This window comes from Wyeomyia smithii, chromosome 3 (assembly GCF_029784165.1).
Source record: "Wyeomyia smithii strain HCP4-BCI-WySm-NY-G18 chromosome 3, ASM2978416v1, whole genome shotgun sequence".
In the NCBI taxonomy this organism is placed as follows: domain Eukaryota; kingdom Metazoa; phylum Arthropoda; class Insecta; order Diptera; family Culicidae; genus Wyeomyia; species Wyeomyia smithii.
The window spans coordinates 98,457,644-98,473,349 of record NC_073696.1 but is presented as its reverse complement, the minus strand read 5'-3'; positions in this window follow the sequence as shown (position 1 = coordinate 98,473,349).

Genomic DNA, 15,706 nt, shown 5'->3' with positions numbered 1-15,706 from the left:
CCCACCACCAGGGGGCGGAAAATGGAACTAATCTGCAGATGGGTGGTGATAATAAGGCGAAAAAAAAAAACTTGAGAGAGCAATATTCTTGGCGCGAAAAACTAAGGCTATTGGTCGTGAGAGCGAGGACAACTAGAAGGGTTGGTCATTCCAATTCCAACCGCCTAAAAGATAGGAGGTTACTTTATAGAAAAGTGGAGAAGTGAAGTTCAAGGAAAAGAGAAGAAGGAAGTTTATTCAAAAGAAGCTTGAAGAAGGAGAAACAGGCGGTACGCAACGCAAACGACAGGTAGGAATAAACCTTCGATCGCGCTCACGATCACGACCAATAGCTACTCGACGCTAAAACGTCCTTAAACGACAGGACCCCGTATTTTTACCCTGGAATCGACGCCCATTGTGCATCACCACCACGCCGCCACGACGCCATTGCATTGCCGCCATCACCAGCCGCTGTTACCCACCACCAAAATTTACTGCTACGGTTGCACCCGGCAACCTCGCCCAACCGTTACCAACAGGCGACCCACCAGACCGCTGACCGCAGTTCCGGCTTCAGAGAAGGCGCGCCACCGAGTTTCGAGGTAGGAGTAGGGTGATTAAGAAATCCAAAAGTGGAGATATTAAAAATAAAGGGGGAAGTTTTGGTGAAAGAGAAGTCACAAGTGTTTTCTTGGCAATAAGTCGCGAACCTGTGCCGACCCTGAGGCTTGTTTGGGGGTTCTCATAATTGCTGAATAGCAATATATCCCGTTAGTTACACTTTGGCGCCCAACGTAAATTTAGAGTCGCGATTATTGTCTCGAAAGTTAACACACTTGAAGGCTTGCTACGTGTCTGCAGAAGTCTCTGGGAAAACTTCCAAAATTCTTGAGGACATCTGACCATACTCACCAAAAAAAAAAAATCTATCACTGGAAAAAAAAAAGCTTTTAAGAAAAATATTACACTTTCGGGGTCCATGATTGTTTGCGGAGCAAGAAAATTTGCATTCCAACGCTAATAAAACAAATTTACACCTGCAAACCAAAGAATATTCAACTTACCAGAATTTCTAACTACAGTGAATATTATTTTGAAAAAAATTTATCGGTTTCGGATGCGGGAAATAATACACAAAACAATACACAAAATTTATTGAAATAGAATAACCACTTCTGACATGAAATAACTATTACTTTCTTAAAGTTTAGATAAGTGTGCCATATTTATAATTTTGTCGTGTTTTTATTTTGATAAATTTTACATTCCGAGATCAAACCTAAATCATCGCAATGGAGATGCCTTTGTTGTTAGCGCAGTATCAGTCGATGGATCCTTCTCATCTAATGGTGGATGAGTTGGAATACGAGTTGCGTATTCGCGGACTTAATGTAGTCTCGTCGCGTAGTCAACTAGAAAGAGTACTGCGTAACAGTTTGAAACAGGAAAAAGGCAATTCAAATGTAGTATACAATTTTGTTGCAGAATCTGTAGATCGTGAATTTGAAACTTGCTGTGAAATCGTAGATGATATAGAAAACTTTTTTGAAAGTAGACGTGGTAAAAGAGTACCGGAACAGAAGTGGAAGACTAGGATAATTCATGTGTTTTTTAGAATGGAAAGATTGAAACGTCATATCATTGGTGAAGAAAATTTGAATAGTTTAGCAATGAAAGCAGGAAATTGTTTGAAATTATTGCGTGTTTATTATTCGGTGACGTCTCATCTGCCCGAAATAAGAGCAGCCGAACTGGCGTTGATAAACGAAAGTTTAAATCAGATTCGTGCTGAGACTGACAAAGACCAACCAGAGGAGGAAAATATAGAAGAAGACATAAATATAAATCAGAACGTGGAAGAAGGAAACGTGGCTAGAGTTCAGGAGGTTGAATCGGAGATTTCAGATGAGGATGAACAACAAGACGAAGAGAGAGAGGAGGAGGAAGATGAAATAGGTGCCGTGGGTGGTCATAGTAATGAAAAGCCAGATGAGCGAGGAAAAGCGAAACTAATTGCGGAAAACAAAGACCTACTAATAGTGGTAAACCAGCTTTTACAGCGTATTCAGGTATTGGAAGCAAAGCAAGAAAAAGAACATTTAGCGGCAAATCAAGCGAATCCTGTCAATAGCACACAGATTGGTGGGAAAGAAAACCGAATCGTGCGAAACCAAAAGACAAGCCCATTAAATTTTTTGGATTGGATTAAGGAGAGGAACAGTTCGATGGGAAGTGCAAGAACGGCAGAAGGTAAAAACGTCAGTGATCGTTATGCTAGAAGAGACAATCGCCTACCCGTACACAAATGGACCGTGCGCTACGACGGTATGGATAACGGGAGACGACTGAACGAGTTTTTGAAGGAAGTAGAATTCAACCGACGCTCAGAAGGATTTTCAGAGGAAGAATTATTTCAATTTGCACACCATCTGTTCACACACAAAGCAAGATCATGGTTCATGGAAGTAAACGGCGAAAATGAATTGCGAAATTGGAAGAATTTAACACAAGAGCTAAAGAACGAGTTCTTACCGGTAGATATCGATTACTTCTACGAACAGCGTGCGAATAACCGGAAGCAGGGTGCCAGAGAAAAATTCCAGGACTACTACTTAGACATGGTCCGGATCTTTCGCAGCTTATCATGTCCTTGGGATGAGAAACGGAAATTTGATGTCCTTTTTCGTAACACTCGCGACGATTGTAGGGTAGCGATGCTTGCTGCCAATGTTTCAACCATACCTAAAATGAAGGAATTCGGAAAACGTTTCGATTCTATTAATTGGCATTTATACCAACGCAGAGAGACTAAATACCCTACAAGAACGCTGCAGGTTGATGTGGTTGAAAACCAGCGTCAACCGTACACAAGGCAAAATTCCCAATTCCGTAATCAAGGTCGACAAGAACAAAATCGACAGCAAAAATACACATCCAATTTTTCCAGAAATTACCAAACAGATAGTTGGAAACAGAAGCAACAAAACTACGAGCAAAAGCCAACAGAGAGCGAACAGAGATATAAAAAAAAGGAACCTGGACACAACAACCAACAAAGAAATAAAAGTCCCGTGGCAGGTCCGAGCGGAACAAGCGCATTGTACCGCATAGTCAAAGCATATGTACCTGTACGGAAAGGGGTATGCTTCAACTGCCACGAACAAGAGCATGGCTTTAGAGAGTGTACTAAGCCACGGAACATTTTCTGCGAACAGTGTGGTTTCCCAGGTTTCCCAGTACCCGATTGTCCCTACTGTCAGTCAAAAAACATCTTCAAGACTGCTCAGTGAGGCGAGACAGTTTTATGCACACAACAAGACCTCACAGAAACGGGGTGGAGAAAAAATTTCCCATGGATGCAGAAATCTCAACAGTATTTATAAACCTAAATGGAGATCCTAGACCTTTTGCAAAAGTAGATATGATGGGCATCCCGGTAATCGGACTACTAGATAGTGGCGCTGCAAAAACAGTTATCGGAGTAGGAAGCAGTGAATTGATAAAAAAACTAAACCTCAAATTAAAACCTTCTAATATTAGCCTGAGAACAGCTGCCGGACAAAGGTTAGAAGTGCTAGGTTGCACAGAGATACCGATTTCTTTCAACAGCCAAACGAAGATACTTCCAGTTTTAGTTGCTCCGAATCTAAGCCGCAGATGCATTCTAGGCTTCGATTTCTGGCAGAAATTTGGAATACGACCCACTGTGAGATACATCGAAGCGATTGCTGACGACAGGGAAAATGATCGAGAGAATTTAGAACTAAGCAACGCACAAAAACGACAACTAGAGGAGGTAGAAAATATGTTTCTAGTAGCGAGACCGGGAATGTTTGGGAAGACGAGTCTGATAGAGCATAAAATAGAAATCAAAAGCGAGTTAAAGGAAGCCGAACCGGTGCGGAAAAATCCGTATCCGTGGAGTCCGGAAATCCAGAGGAAAATACACTTAGCAGTGGACAACATGTTGAGTGATGGTGTGATAGAGCCTTCGGACTCTGATTGGGCTCTGCCAATTGTACCTGTAAAAAAGAGGGACAGTGACCAAGTACGGCTCTGTTTGGATGCCAGGAAATTGAACGAGCGAACAAGAAGAGATGCATATCCGTTACCGCACCAGAATAGAATTTTGAGCCACTTAGGACATTTCAAATATCTATCGACCATTGATTTGTCGCAAGCGTTTTTACAAATTCCGCTCAATCAAGAATCGAGAAAGTATACAGCGTTTTCAATTCCAGGGAAAGGCCTGTTTCAGTTTACTCGTCTCCCTTTTGGACTTGTAAACAGTCCGGCGACTCTGAGTAAGCTTATGGACAAAGTTCTGGGCTATGGTGCCTTAGAACCATTTATATTTGTTTACCTGGATGACATCGTTGTAGCGAGTAACTCGTTCGATGAACACATAGCAAAATTAAAAGAACTGGCAAACCGTTTGAAAAAGGCAAATTTGTACATTAACGTAGAAAAATCAAGCTTCTGTCGTCACGAGCTACCGTACCTCGGGTACATTCTATCCCGAGAAGGATTGCGGCCTAATCCAGATCGCGTGCAGGCGATTTTGGGATTTGAGGCCCCCAGCTCGGTGAGATCACTGAGGCGATTCCTCGGTATGGTCAACTACTACCGTAGGTTCATCGATAAATTTAGTGAGCTCACAGCGCCATTAACTGACTTACTGAAAAACAAACCCAAACGAGTACAATGGACAGACAGAGCAGAAGAAGCATTTAAAAGCATCAAAGAGAGGCTGATATCAGCTCCCGTGATGGCCAATCCGGATTTTGGTTTACCGTTCTGTGTACAAACGGACGCCAGTGACTCAGCCCTTGCGGGCGTCTTGACTCAAATTCAAGACGGAGAAGAACGAGTAATCGCGTACCATTCAGAAAAGCTTCAAGGAGCCGAAATGAACTACCACGCAGCAGAGAAAGAGGGACTCGCAGCACTCAGATGCATTGAAAAATTTCGTGGCTATATTGAGGGAACGAGGTTCACTCATCAGCGCTGACCTTCATAATGAAGGCCAAATGGAAATCATCGTCACGGCTGAGCCGGTGGAGTATCACCCTGCAGCAGTACGACATGGATATCAGGCATCGGAAAGGAAAGGACAACGTTGTCCCTGATGCACTTTCCAGATCCATCGAAGTGCTAGATGACGAAGGAGAAGACAGGTGGTACAAAAACCTGTACAAAGCTGTAGAGGAAAACCCGGAAAAATACATCGACTTCCGAATCAAAAATAATAAAATTTACAAATTTGTAGCTACCCGGTCCGACATAATGGATTATAGGTTTGAGTGGAAAGAATGTGTTCCAGAGTCAGCTCGGTTAAGGATTATGCAGCAAGAGCATGACGGTAATTTGCACATTGGGTTCGAAAAATGCATCGAAAAGCTAAAGAGAACGTTTTATTGGCCACGAATGAGTACGGATTTGAAGAGGTATATCAAGCAATGTGAGCCCTGCAAAATAAACAAGCACTCGACGAAAGCTACAACACCGGAAATGGGTAACCAACGAATTGCAACCAAACCTTTCCAAATTGTGTGTATAGATTACATACAGTCGCTTCCCCGAAGCAAGCACGGTAACGGTCACTTATTGGTCATACTGGACCTTTTTTCTAAGTACTGCCTGCTTGCTCCGGTCCGGAAGATATCCGCTAATAATCTATGCAACATTGTGGAAGAGAAATGGTTTCGCAGGTTGGGTGTTCCGCAAATTGTCATTACGGACAATGCAACAACCTTCTTTTCCAAAGAGTTTCGAAAATTGCTGGAAAAATATGAAATTCGTCACTGGGCAAATGCACGACACCATAGCCAAGCAAACCCGGTAGAACGTCTAAATAGAACGATAAACGCGATGATCCGCACATACGTTCATGACGATCAAAAACTGTGGGATAGCAAAATATCGGAAATTGAATATGTACTTAATAACACAATCCACGCGTCGACGAAATTTACTCCCCATCGCATCATTTTTGGTCACGATATAGTAGCCCGCGGAGCCGAACATGAATTGGAAGAAGAACTCGATTTTACCGAAGAAGAACGAACGGAGAAAATGTGGGGGGCAAGCAAAAAAATATTCGAGTTGGTACGGGAAAACTTGCAAAAGTGCCATGATAAAACAAAACGGCACTACGATTTGCGGCATAAACGCTACTCACCATCATTCGACATCGGACAGCGAGTATTCAAACGGACGTTTGGACAGTCAGCTGCAAGCAAGGCCTTCAATGCCAAATTAGGTCCTCAGTATGTTCCGTGTATCATAACCGCGAAAAGAGGGTCCAGTTCCTATGAATTAACTGACCTAAAAGGGAAAAATATAGGAGTATTTTCGGCATCAGATTTGAAAGGGTAGAAGTTTACAAGAGGGGAAGAAAAGAAGGAAAGTAAACTATAAGAGAAGTTCAGGGAAATAAGGAAAAACCGGTTCATTCTTGAGAAATGAGAGGTCAAGTGGTTAAGAGACATAATCCGTTAATTTGGATACATATCAGGAAGTGGTTGCTCTACCCATTTGCGAAATCTTAGATAAAGGAGAAAAAAGACAGACAGACATTGATTTAGGAAATCGCGATGATGAAGGTTGATCGAAGATAAAATTTGAGCGAAAACAAATTTCGTTTGTTTTTTTTAATTCAGAATTTTGAGAAAAGTTGAAAGATAAGGTGGAAATCAATTAGTGCTCACTCACAGTGTATGCATGCACCGAATCATCTTGCCTACAACCCTGTTAAATGGATTTCAAGGGCATAAAGCAAGAGATTGGTGATAACAATGGCGAGAAATTAAGAAAGAGAGTAAAGGCGAAACCGAAGAACATGACCTTGAAATGATTACCGTGCACTACAAACCAAATCGAAACGAAACAATAGAATTTAAATGCCGTTGTCTCACATATCCTTTGGCTATGCTGAAAACTACGGGATCCGCATAATCATTGGTTATGTCGCATCATGAAATATCACAGCCTGGAACAGAAAAGAGTGAAATTATATAATTACATTTCTACTCACCTTCTTCAAAACCATCCTGTCTACACTCGATGAACTTTTAACTGAATCTACAGAAATGGAACTACCACAAGAATTAACATTTGAGAGATCATTTGGCCAAATATTTGTTCGACAAAATGTCGCAAAAATGATATTAAATTCTTGATCAAGTGCGCACTTATCGTAGATCTAGTCAAAACTGCATCGATCACCACATGGTGCCATTGAAACTATTGTGACAGTTCTAACTCGCATCCAAGTCACCCACACAGATTAAATAATTGAGTGACCATGAATTTTATTGATTGCAATACAAAGTCGAGCAGTATGAAATATTTCAAACCGTATCATAGTGCGGCGTTGAGAGTACAGTCCTCTCACTAAATTTATTTTATTATTTCCGGAATGTAGAATAGGTTGTAAATATAAATTTAAGGATAGGTTAATATTTATTTTATTATGTGTTGGTTATAAGTAAAAGCTATTTTCACTAAGCAGATGCATAGGCGTCCTGAAATACAATATATTCTTAGGGGCTTCGTTCAGATACAGTGATAAAAAAAAGATTGGTGACTGGTCAACTATGGCTCTGGAAAAATTTGGTTCAGAGGTACGCGTCATGTAACGAGTTTTCTTGTGTGATGTTGTGTAATTTTGTGTGGAAAAAAAAAATTAAAATTTTTAATTTTTTTTTTACCCGAACTGGGGGAGAGTGTGACTGTCGGTATAATTTCTATTTAAGAATGGTGAGAGCATCGTGCGATTAGAATAAAATTCCAGTAATGTCAAGAAAACTCAGGTGGGATCTGATTACCAGACGTACCCCTCCCACCCTATCTCTGATGAAGCATGCAGCCGCAACGAAACAGCTTCATCCCACCCACCACCAGGGGGCGGAAAATGGAACTAATCTGCAGATGGGTGGTGATAATAAGGCGAAAAAAAAAAACTTGAGAGAGCAATATTCTTGGCGCGAAAAACTAAGGCTATTGGTCGTGAGAGCGAGGACAACTAGAAGGGTTGGTCATTCCAATTCCAACCGCCTAAAAGATAGGAGGTTACTTTATAGAAAAGTGGAGAAGTGAAGTTCAAGGAAAAGAGAAGAAGGAAGTTTATTCAAAAGAAGCTTGAAGAAGGAGAAACAGGCGGTACGCAACGCAAACGACAGGTAGGAATAAACCTTCGATCGCGCTCACGATCACGACCAATAGCTACTCGACGCTAAAACGTCCTTAAACGACAGGACCCCGTATTTTTACCCTGGAATCGACGCCCATTGTGCATCACCACCACGCCGCCACGACGCCATTGCATTGCCGCCATCACCAGCCGCTGTTACCCACCACCAAAATTTACTGCTACGGTTGCACCCGGCAACCTCGCCCAACCGTTACCAACAGGCGACCCACCAGACCGCTGACCGCAGTTCCGGCTTCAGAGAAGGCGCGCCACCGAGTTTCGAGGTAGGAGTAGGGTGATTAAGAAATCCAAAAGTGGAGATATTAAAAATAAAGGGGGAAGTTTTGGTGAAAGAGAAGTCACAAGTGTTTTCTTGGCAATAAGTCGCGAACCTGTGCCGACCCTGAGGCTTGTTTGGGGGTTCTCATAATTGCTGAATAGCAATATATCCCGTTAGTTACATACTTTTCGGGAAAACATTTTCAACTCAGTGGGTTGAATATCATGTGTAGCCAGCTCTTGTAGCAGTTCATCGATGTCAAATATTGGCAGTCCTGAGAGGATAATTTTTACCGGTTGTTCAGTGGCGAGAGAGTAAGTGTGGTACTCAACATTGTTATTCTTCAATGTTTCCAGAACACAGCGAAAGCCTTCCTCTTGTGAACAGAACATTTGTACACCGTTCTTAACAGCCTTCATATGGTATTTCTCCTGTCCTATATTAATTTTGGTCATGAGTTCGCGTACCTGCTTGGTGGTTTGATTGACGATGGAGATCGGAGGAGTGCGCACTTTCTTCTCTTTGGAAGACGCCGTTGTCTGTGGAATCGAGGTTAGCTTAAGTAATTCACTGTGATTGTCATTGTCACAATCATCATCACTCAGCATTTCGAAATCATTTCTCACGGGGATATTAGCAGCAACTTGCGTAGAAGATGTGTCACTGCTGGAAGGTCCGTTCTCAACCAGTAGACTCGGTGATGACATTGCTTTCGTTTTGGCCACGTCAGACAAATTCTCGCGGGAACGAGTTTGGTATGGACTTTTTGCGCGAGAGGAACCATCTTGAAGGTTATGTTCTTCCTCGAGCCGGTGTTTGATGTTTTTACGAAGACCCGGCTGCGGTTTGGAGGCCGCATTTTGCACGTCCGGATTCCCGGAATTTTTAATTCGTCCCAGGATGACGAATCGCGATTCAAAACGTCGGTTGTATAAAGAAAAATCGGATTTTGGAGAGCGAATAAAAACGCGGTTTGTTTACTTGGCAGGGTAGTGTTGCCAGTCCCATAGGATATTTGAATAAGAATGTTCCGCAAATATAATAAACATACTTTTGACGACATTCCGATATGTTTAATCCCCGCAAACACTCGAATCCGACCTTGGAAAGAACTATTATTGACATAAAGTGATGAAGTCAAGCATACTTGAGCAGAGAAACATGATTGCGTTCTGAAGTGACGGGTCACGATTTGTGTTTTATCACTGCTTTTGCACTTTAACCGGTCGAGACGCGCATAGTCTCTGCCTTTGCTTATCGCTGCGTTCATCATCGTGTGCGGATGCCGTGACGCAGCAGGAAAAATACCCGCTTGATTGCGTCGTCGGTTCTTCGAAACGGCACTTTGAAATCCATCAAGCTTCACTTCAATCTTTTAATCAATAAAATTCTTCCAGTTCACAGAAGAGAGGGTACATACAATGAAGTACCGATGCCAGATAATTCGCGCTGTGGCCACCAGCTTCGGCTAAATTCGTCGGTTGAAATCGTGGTAAAAACCTCAACTCTTTTTGGTTCGTGATATTCGTTTATATGAAAAAAAAAAACTATTTTTTGCGTCGTTGAGTAACTTAACAAAACAAAAAAATCGATTGAATCTTTCATTTGATGGTGATGGCGACTATGGCCAGCCAGGCATGGCGTCGCATTCAAATGAACGCCAGAGCGCAAGAATGTGGATTTGCCGATTCGACGGTCGGAACAGCGCTGCGCAAAATAGTCTAAACTTCTTATTCTACTCCAAATAGGTGCTTATTTTAGCAGTGTGACTAACGTCCCATTATTCCAACTAAAGGTAAACTAAACATTTCACATTAATTACACGGCAATTCGACACATCGCCAAGGGAGAACTTTTCGAAGCTTCACACCAAACCGTACGCCAAACCACCCAACAACTAGAATCTGGGTATCCTTTGTGTGAGGTTATGATTAGCCATGCTCCAAAGGTTGGTAAATCAACGCAGACGGGCGTCGTTGTTGTCGATGTGCACTACATGGAGAAACAACGAGTGCACGTAAACGCAATCCAAATAGCAAAGAAAAGCGGTAACGATTCCATTGTTTACTCGTCATCATCGCTGTCATCTGACATGAAAAAGGTGCCAGATCCAATCTTGTGCCCGATGACTTTAGGCGGGTTGAAATTGAGTTTTTTATGTCATGTTCGCCCAGGAAAAGTTACTCAGTAGAAGTATTTTTGCCTTTTCTCGGCATCATTTACAGAAACGACACACATGTAGGCAAATTCCGTCATTCTTTTGTTTAGGGGTCACTCCATGTCAGTTGGTTTTTTGTCGTTTTGAATGGTTTGCAACACAAACAATTTGCTTTACACTTGAGCGACAAGATGTTCAACGGACAACTGACGAACAAGCTGTGTGCAAAATGTTAAGGTCGACCGGCCGCTGTTTCACCGCGGAACGCATGACTGACATTGGTTTGGTTTCAAAACCATTGCTATTTACACCTGGAAGAGAAAATCGAAATAATAACTAACCACCGGAACTCGCAATTCATGCCAGCATCGCATAAATCGAGTGACATCATTCGACTCGTGTGCTGTGGTTTCACTTTCCTTTTTTGAGCATCAAGCATAATAATTGAAATATCACTGATCGCCGATAGGAGCACTGTGGGTCTCTTTGCGGTCGGAGATATGTTCCTGTGCCGCCACTATATGGTCATTAGCCGGCATCTCTTCTGCTACATCGGAAAAGTTGTATTTTACGTCTTGGTAACAATTATGGTAAATGCGGAATGGGTTTGCTCACTGAAGCGCAAGCACACATTTATTTCACGCAACGCAGAGCTACCAGAGAGGCAATTTTGGAAAGATTTTTTTTCTAACAAAAAATCACATACTATGCTCGAACTTTCCGACGCCAATTGCATTTCCTCAAGAGTTATTGAATGGTTGAAATTGACAAAATAAGTAGATAAATAAAAATTATCGATTCAAATATAACAACTGATCAGGTAGCTTTTTCAATTATCATATTTTTCTTTTTCCTTGTAGGAGACTGAACCACTGCACAAATACAAATGCAAATACAAATACAAATATCTTATTTTTCTTATATGCAACATGTTTGGAAACTCTCCAAACATGAAATCATAATATATTACATGTAAAACATACTAAGACTCATGCTTTTCCCACACTTTTTCCGGAAGTTTCCAATATTTTCAAAACTAACAATTCCCTGATACTAAATCTCGGAGTCTGGCAATCTAACAATTTAAGCATCTTCAAACTAATCAAACCTTGGGACATAATGGTCGCAAATCCATAGTCAATGATATTGTCAACCCTAAACTTATGATTAATAATTTTATAGTTATCGGAATACGCAATTTAGTGATTTTCAGAAGATTTCTTTAGAACTCAAAATCAGACAATTTTTCGTTTGTGTGGTTTTGGAACTTAACCCGTAAAGACCCGGGACGGAACTTGTTTTTTGAAAATGCTCGTTCTCAGCACTGGAACGGCCGATTTGGGAAAACTTGGAATTTTATTCAAGGGGAATAGTTGCTCTAAGTTTTGGTAAAGGTGCCACCCCTTTGGACCCCTCCCCGTTTTTGTGAGACGCAAATATGTCTGTGTTTTTTTCTAATTTTTCAAACAGATTGAGCAAACACTGGGAATTTTCATACGTATAAATTGCTCCATGTATCAAATCGTGTCAGGTGGATGAAATATGGTATGTAAGAGTGAATTTTGGAGTTTCCAAATTATTTTAGTACAAAATCACAAAACTACGTATTTTTATAAAAATTCAAACAATAAAACCGTTATTAAAATTTTTAGCCCTACATTTTTGCGGTAAGGTCTTCTGAATCTATACGCGATGAAATATTTATTTTAGCATGCAAACATTTTGAGAAAAACCAGCTTAAATTCACCAAAGTACGTATTTTCATGGAAACCTGATTTTCTCAGTCTCCCACAGTAAGTTTCAACTTAGCTCTTCAATTTTGTGATTTTGTACTGAAATAATTCAGAACCTCCAAAATTCACTCTTACATACCATATTTCATCTACCTGACATGATTTGATACATGGAGCAATTAATACGTATGAAAATTCCCAGTGTTTGCTCAATCTGTTTGGAAAATTAGAAAAAACACAAACATATTTGCGTCTTACGAAAACGGGGAGGGGTCCAGAGGGTTGGCATCTTTACCAAAACTTAGATCAACTATTCCCCTTGAATAAAATTCCAAGTTTTCCCAAATCGGCCGTTCCAGTGCTGAGAACAAGCATTTTCAAAAAACAAGTTCCGTCCCGGGTCTTTACGGGTCAAATGTTTAATGAGTTTTGGAGCATTGGAATTCTGGGATTTGGAACTTTATAGTTTTAGAACTCTAGAATTATCACGATTGTATGTTATTTAAAATTCAAGAAATGAAGAGTTTAAGAGCTGAAGGACTCAAGGATAGCATAATTTAAAGATTTAAAACTTAAGGATTCAACGGTTTTAGGGCATAAGGATGTGAGGAATCGAGGATTTATAGATTTATGGACTAAAAAGATTAAATTCTAGGGATTTCGAAATTTACAAATTTAAAGATTTATGAATTCCTAAATTTTATCTTAGAAATTTAGAATTCTAGTGTCTGAACATGTTTAGTCTTAGGGGCTTGAAAATTTAAATCTGCAACCACTGCTATTTTCAATTATCTACTTTTGATTAATCATTTTATAATTATAGAAAGACAGAATTTTTAGGATTTCTTGATTTTGAATTTCAATATTTTAGGAGTTTTGGAACTTTTGGACTTTGAATTCGGGGTTTTATGGTATCATAGCATCAGAATTTTACCATATTTATGATCATGGACCTTAATGATTTTGGTTTTTGTATTATTTTAGGACTTTGGATTTTGATTTTGAAATCTAAAGATACCAGGAATTATTAATTTGAAGATTCAAGGAATTAAAGATTTAAGGATTGAGGCTATAGAGATTTAGTGATATCAGGGTTTGAAAATTCAAAGATTTAGGGAGTGATCATGAACAATCATGAAACCCGATTAAAAGATTTACAGGTATTAGTCTTTAAGGATTTAATATTTGAAGATTTCAAAATTTTTGTAATTAAGAATTTAAAGTTCTAACAAGGTAACCGTTCGGAAGGTTGTAGGATTTGATTATGTTAAGAATTTATGACTTTATAACTTATAGATTTTGAAACTTTGGGATTTACTTATTCAAAAATTTTAGTTTGTGAGGATTTGGCTGTGTTAGTGTAGACTAGACCCTTGAGAGGTTTAGGATTACTTGATTTTAGGATTTTAAAGCTTTAAGATTTGAGGGTTGGAGAATATAAGGACCTCAGGAAATTTTTTGGGATTACCACCTTGGGACATCGAATCACCGAATCTAAAATTCCAGCCCTCCAATATTGATGTTCTTAAGTCCATAATCACTGATTCATAATCATTCAATAATAAATCACGGAGTTCCAATTTTTTGGTTAAAAATCCATAAATCACGTAATTCTACTTTGAAAATGAGCATTTTTATTAAGCAAATGATTCTATTGCGTTACGTAATGAGAATGAGGGTGTAGGTGCTTGCGTTACGGATGCGGGTCGAAAAATTGGGTTTTTTTCGTTACGTAATATAGGGATGTCACCTTAAGGATTTTAGAAGAATTTTTTTATTTTAGAATCAAATGTGAGGACCTTATGATTTTGCGACTTAAAGATTTTCGCATTTTGCCATTTTATCGTTCTAGGACTAAACAGTTCTTCAGGACTTTTTGAGGATTTTAGGAGTTTAGGATTTTAGAATTTTATGCTTTTTGATACAAAGGATTTTCGATTTTATCACGGTCAAAACAACATGAATCCAACAAAGCTGTGGACTTATTGAAATGATGAATTTTAGTGTTTTTCGTTAGGGGCCATCCACATACCACGTGGGCAGCTTTGGGGGGAGGGGGGGGTGGTTTAGGTTATGTCCACGATCCATACGTTTTTTTTGAGAATTTATATGGGCAGTTGTCCACGGAAGGGGAGGGGGGGGTCAAAATCGGCAGAAATCTGTCCACGTGGTATGTGAATGGCCCCTTAGATGTCACTGCTATGCAACAAAAAATACTAAACTCCGTTATTTCCTCGAATCCGAAGTTTCGCTAGATTTACCGGAAAGTGTTTTTTTGACCATGATAAAATCGAAATTCCACTCTAGTACAATTTCTTTGAACTTAGAACTTTGAAGATTCAAGTGTCGAAGGATCTGAGGATTTAGGTAGTTGATGTTTCAAGGGTTTACGATTTACGGAACTAAGAATTCAAAGATTTAAGGTTTAAAAATAAAGAATTCAAGGGCATCAGGGTTTTAGGGGTTATATCTACCAAAAAAAAAAAATATTTTCGCTATTTAGTTTTATTGGCCTAAATCATGCTAAAACTATCCAAGAATCAAAATCTACAACGCCCAAGTACAGATCTAAACTCGAAGTTCGTTCAAATCATTTTTTACCGAACAACTTTTATACTCCAAAATCACATTTTTCGTTTAATTTGGCGATGCTCGTTTTTCTTTTTATTTCGAGGCTTTGTAAACTAGCAGAAGTTACCTACGATCGTTATCGTGTTTCAAATTTGAAGTATAGAGGTCTCTGCATCAAATTTCGACCGTTATAGCGTCTCTACAGAACGTGTTTACTCACAATTTCCCTTTGTTTAGTCGATCAGCCATTCTCGTTGGGTACATTCTTTGTTCGAGTTTTTCTATACTTTTTAACTGTGAGTTATATTCAAAAGTACTTAAATATGAGTGACAAGTTTGAGTTTTGCGTGGGATCGGGCGCCAACTGTGTCAAAGTCGTTAAGCATCGCATGTCCGACGGAAAATAAAACCCAAGAAGGACAATTTTACGACACAGGGATAGCTGACTGAAGGTAAAAAAAATATTAGGGGCTTTGTGATTGCGATTCTTGAAATTTATAGCATTTTGAAACTTCAAACGCGTTTTTCTCAAAACCATGTTTTCAAAATCGGCGAGCAGTAGAACTGAAAAAGTTTACATCCGATTGACTTGAAATTTTAACTGTAGCTTCTTCATTAGATTATCTAGTGAAGTACACACGATTTAAGTGATTGATTAACAACAACTAAAGTTATAAACAATCAAAGTCGATTTTTTGTCGAAACAGAACTTTTTTTTTCAAACCGTTTCAACCGTTGGGATTTTGGGATTTAAAAATTGAAAGGTCTCAGGAATCCCGAATCTTTAA